Raw genomic sequence first — 6,161 nt, forward strand, 5'->3', positions numbered from 1 at the left:
CACTCTGGAGGTTTAAATAAGCTGTTTCTGATCACTCCGGAGGTTTAAATAAGCTGTTTCTGATCACGCCAGAGGTTTAAATAAGCTGTTTCTGATCACTCTGGAGGTTTAAATAAGCTGTTTCTGATCACTCCGGAGGTTTAAATAAGCTGTTTCTGATCACTCCGGAGGTTTAAATAAGCTCTGTTTCTGATCACTCCGGAGGTTTAAATAAGCTCTGTTTCTGTTAGGGAAAATGAGTGCTCAGTTTATGGAGGTCATAGCTATGTCCCCTACCATGAATGCAGAGACAGTTGATAACTTTCCCTAGAAAATATTGAATGTCATGGCCATAGTTGCACTGGCAAAAGTCAAGAAAACTTTGCGCAAACAGAAAGCACTATGGAGAAACAAGCACTGAAAGGAGAATGCAGGAAGCTGAACGCAAATAGAGAATAACTAAACATCAAATCCACTATGGCCTCTTTAAACAAAGCCTCTGTAGTTTTAAATATGATATATGCTAGACAGCTACCTTTCTCTACGATGATTAACAGGAACACCCGCATTCTTTTTGTCATGGTTGACAAGCTTTCAAACACCCTCAAACAGATAGCCCCAGAACTCCTTACCCTCCAGAAATGTAAACACCACACAGTCAAACAATGAAACTATGCCATCTCTACGACCACCTAGAAATACAACTATGTTACAGTTGAATACAACTGACCACAAAACTCTACAGGAAACAGTTTGGCATCTTAAATCATTGACATCGTATCTCAGCACACTATTTTTTTTTATCTTGTACAAAAGGGATTTACTACAAATAGTAAATGGCTAACTGCTACCAGGCATTTTCCCAAAGTGGTTAACTTAAGTTGTAACTTTGACATGTTTAAATCTGGCTTCCAACCTCACTATTGTTCCTTAACGGCTCTTATACTCTTGGACAGGTTGGAAAATTAGGGAGGACTTTTGGAGCAAAATCTAAAAAACAGAGTCTTGGCATTCTAATAGACTCAAATATAACACTTTCACCAGCCATATCAAAGAAAACACAAAAATAGCTCTCTATTATCTTAAAATATAGCCAGAATCAAAGATTTGGTGTCCCAAAAAGACCAGAGAGAAACTCAACTTTATTTCCAGTGGGGTGGTCTACTGTAATGGTCTCTTAATGGGTCTTCCCAATAAAGACCATTAAAGAGCTAATTCAAAATGCCCCGAGACCAAGGGAACACAGAAAATTATTCCATTTCTAAAATTTTAACACAGATACAGATTTTAAAGTGGTGCTACTTATCTATAATTTACTGAATGGTTTGGGCTCAAAATATATCTCTGACCTGTTTAAAGAATATAAAGCAAGTGGGCTCTTAAATCCATGGACTCAGGTCAGCTAGTAGAGCCAAGAGTAAACATTGTGAAGCAGCATTTAGCTTTTATGCTGTATGCAACTGGAACACACTGCTTTTATGCTGCATGCAACTGGAACAAACTGCTTTTATGCTGTATGCAACTGGAACAAACTGCCAGAAGATCTTAGATGTGCCCCAAAGGTAGTCATTTTTAAATCCAGGTTAAAAAACATTTTCATGTCACTATGATTGAGCTCTAAAATTGCACTCTAATCTTACTGCACTTTACTTTTAATTTAATTATATAACTTATCTTGTCTTTTAATTATTTATATATTTGATCTTTAATTACTACTTGATGTACTATTTCTTTTCATCTTTTATTGTTTTGCACTCTTAAGCACTTTGTTTAGATTTTTCCTTAGGACATTCCTTTTGCTTTTGATTATGGAAAGCACATTGAATTGCCTCTGTGTATGAAACGTGCTCTATAAATAAACTCCGTTTATGAAACGTGCTCTATAAATAAACTCAGTTTATGAAACGTGCTCTATGAATATACTCAGTGTATGAAACGTGCTCTATAAATATACTCAGTTTATGAAATGTGTTCTATAATTAAACTCAGTTCATAAAATGTGCTATAGGAATGAACTTGCCTTGCCTAAGTTATAAGGGTCCGGATTGTTATCTTTATTCTTTGATGTTTCTCAGAGAAAGAGATGGAGGTTTTCAGTTTCTCCCTCTCGGTGACACTGGAGAATGAGCCGACACAAACAGCGGGGGTCCCTGAGGTGTCCGGTCGGGACACAAGAACAAGCTGTGGCCCCAGACAAACCCACGCAACATGTAGCGTATGTCACTGACTGTGGCAGACTCCTGCTGGGCTAAAGGAGGGCTGGAGAGATGTGAAGACCTGCTCAAGCGGCAGCCTCGGTCTTACCCTTTAGTGCAGAGATGCCCAGTGACTCTCCCTGGAGGTGACACTCAGACTGCACAGGGCACATATATAATTAACAAAAATATAAAGTAGACTTCTGCATAGATTCAGGAGTAACGTACGGGTTACCTATCACATACAAACAGATTCAAGACCAACTAAAGATATTTGTTTCCCGGGTGAATGGATGCTTCATGTACATAGTCACTGCATGCTCTCAGAGAAAATGAGGAGTTTTAAGTGTAAGCTTGCATATGCATCTACAATCCTAATCAAACAAACCTGCCTACTCTACTGTGAGGCAGGTGCCTAATGGACTCGGCCTAACTGATCCAGATGTGTTGTGACTGAGACATAAACACTCTCTAAAAAGGCAGGTTAAGTCTGAGAGGAAGCAGGCATTCCTGTTCCAACACTAAGGAGGTCTGAGGTCTTGTTTTGCCCAGCCGCAGAACGGGTGCCAAGCCTCTGTAGGGACTCAATGGGCCGGGGGAAAAGAGGGAATAATTAACGTCAGTACGTGGCAATCGATTGCGGCATTAACCCCTTTTACCGCTCGCCGCCGCCGCCGCCACCGCTGCGGGGTCCACCGCATTACAGAAACCTTGGCTCCAGTTTCCATAACAACGGCCATGGCAACGGAGACCGTGTGACATCATCAGGTATGAGTCATTGTGAATGCGGGAGCAACAGAGTGCACAGAAGGGTGGTGTGTGGGGGGGGGGGGGGGGGGGGGGGGGGGGGTGGCGGCATGTCTTAGGACAACAGTGAGAGCAGTGACACGGAAAAAAACACACAAAAAAAAACGATAAAGAGATAACGAGGGGGTCTGTTGTGAAGTGGAAATAGAGAAAATTCCAAACATCTTCAAACCCTCTTCCCTCTGCTGCAGAAGCTCATCAAACACTTCACCTCGTGCTTACGTGGACTACACGAGGCAACCTGTTACTGCAGTCCTCCCACATTCAAGCCATGCTTACAGATATCATAAAACAGTCGGTTCAATGCAACAGCCCTATACTTGTAAAAGGTTTTAAACACAAAAGCTCCTTGGACTTCCTACCAGCCACATAAGCAGCAATGCCAAGCATCGGCATGTGCACAATGCATGGGTTTAGTGCAGTCCTTCCGTGCACATTACCTTGGGTTCCCCATTAACATCAGTTATACTGCACATTCTTCTGCTGCCCAGGAACCCAGAGGGGTTGACGTTGAGTGATACATTACTGCTGCATGCGGTGGAGTAAACACACCCTCCCTCCCTCTCCACCTCCTTCCAACCTCTCTCTCTCTCTCTCTCTCTCTCTCTCTCTCTCCTCATAAGTCACACAGGGTGCGGGGGATGGGGGAGGCACAGAGAAAGAGCGCTGCATGTTTACTTAAAGTTGTCACACAGTAAATCTATGACTTGCACAGGCTGCATGTTGCGCTGATGCTGCTGAACAAAAAGACTGTTTACTGACTTAAAAAAATGAATGACAAAATAAACAAATGTTTCGAAACGCAGCACTAAATCTCTTGACTTTTGATTTTGAAGTGAATAAAAAAAATCTGGTACTGGGTTCTTGAAACTAGGTTCTTGAAACCAGTCCCTCTCCTCTCCTCTCCTCTCCTCTGCTCTGCTCCTTCTGCGTCTCCTTCCCCTGAGACGGACGGACGGACGGACGGACGGACGGAGGCTAGCAGATGTCGGCCATGATCTGATTAGCCCAGTGAGACGGTCTCCTCCGCCCAGACCCCGGGCTGCAACGGGCGGGCGGGCGGGTGCCGCAGCGGCGGCGTCTAATTTCCCTGTCATTAGAAGCACTTATAGGATTAAAATGCCAAATCATTAGGATGGGCTGTTATCCTCCCAACCAATGAGGGGGGCTGATTAGCAAATAAAGGTGGGGAGGGGGAGGCGACCATTATATGCAGATCAAGTCAGCGACTCCTACATTCACAAACAACGGAAAAGTGGACGCCATAACTTGCAGAGAGAAGATTAGGAAACGTTTATGTCCATTCATGTCCATCTCTTCCCATTACTAATGACCAGGCAGATTAATGTCTTCCTGCCGGGCGGGTTCCTGTTGACCTCCAGTGCAGGCTGGCGGAATGGAGGGGACAGGGGACCGATCCCGTGGTAATCCTCATTTGGAGGACCACAGCCTTTAATTCTCCATAACACACACACACACACACACACACACACACACACACACAGACAGACACACACACACACACACACACACACACACACACAACAAACACACACAGATGTGGCTCCACACAACAAAAACTGCAGATGCTCCCGGTTTCTCACTTGGATTTGTCCCTTTAAAGCACCAAAAGATAAACAAACAACGCACACTCACAAGCAAACACTCGTCGTCACGACGATGGCACCATTCAGTACAAGATAATTATATTCCAACCGAGATACAAAAGAACACTCAGGAAGAAAACAGAAACCTGTTATGTTTAACTTCACTATTTCAACCAGTAGGGGGACACAGCACATTACAACACTACGACATGACCCTTTCCATTCATGATGTCCCATCATGCGTAACCGATTGGAGCAACTGTACTCTACTCAACATGTCTTCTGCTCAGTTTCTTCAGATCAGAGTATCTCTCTCTCTCTCTCTCTCTCTCTTTCTCCATCTCTACATCTATGTCTCTATCTATCTGTCAATCAACCTCAATTAATTTAGCTTTAACAATTTGTTTTTGTAATACATGTTTCCAAAGAGCCAAAACACAAAGAGAGATGAGGCAAACAGACATTTTACCCTCAGACTTGCTTGTAAAAAAGCAAACACAATTGATCGCGCTATGCTCACGCGCATCATACTCATCTGCATTTTGATCTGTTTCCTGAAATCATCAAAGTGCCCCTGTGCTCAGGAGAGCCACTTCATCTGGGAATTAAACTTGTGATTCAGACAACGTGCTCCATGTTAGCATGCATGCAGTGCCCTATTCAACTCTGGTGCTTTAACTGCAAATAAATGAATTGCTAATGCTTCTGACAAATTAGCTACAACCTACAACAAAGGCCTCTCTTTATCAACATGGCCTCTGGCCAACCTTCTGATAATCATCTCCATGCTTTCAGGACTGTAGACGGGAAAAAAAAAAAAGGTGACGACAAAAGGCCTTACCCGACTAATAGATTACATAACGGAGTTGCTAAATATTTGATTATACAGACAAACAGTAAGTCCTGAACCATATGGTAGGCAGCACAGACCGTAATAGCAAGAAGGGACATTCATCAAAGATGAAGGATGATGTTGAAACATTTGAAACATATTTCACAGTATTTTGTTTGTGCAGTTAAAATATGCCCCCCCCCCCCACAAAAAAAAAAACTAAACAAAAACAAAAAAAGGGAAAACATGCTAAACATAATTAAGCTTTAATTAATTGAATTACTGTCATATTGGCTATCCTCTACACCACACAGACACACACACACACACACACACACACACACACACACACACACACACACACACACACACACACACACAGAGATATACCTAAACGCAGCTAAATGAACTGATATGCATGCAGATTGAATTTTCCGCTCCCATATGCCGTCAACAAAGGGGCAGTGGTTTCTCGCTCCTCGTCGTGGCAACGCAGCATCGCCTTACAAGAATAACTGAAGGGACCAGCATAGGTCATAAGAATATGCCATAGTCAATAAGTCAATGATATTATACCTAGTCATAATTGTTACTTTTATTTGGATTTAACTAACTAGAGTGGACTTTGCTTGGTGAATATTCTTTGTCTCTGACCTGGGTAAGTGAGGTGCGACATTGGTCTCACCTCCCCCCCAGGTCGAGACAAAGAACCCTGCATGCATGTCCCATTTGAATAGACGG

This window comes from Clupea harengus, unplaced genomic scaffold (genome assembly GCF_900700415.2).
Source record: "Clupea harengus unplaced genomic scaffold, Ch_v2.0.2, whole genome shotgun sequence".
Lineage (NCBI taxonomy): Eukaryota > Metazoa > Chordata > Actinopteri > Clupeiformes > Clupeidae > Clupea > Clupea harengus.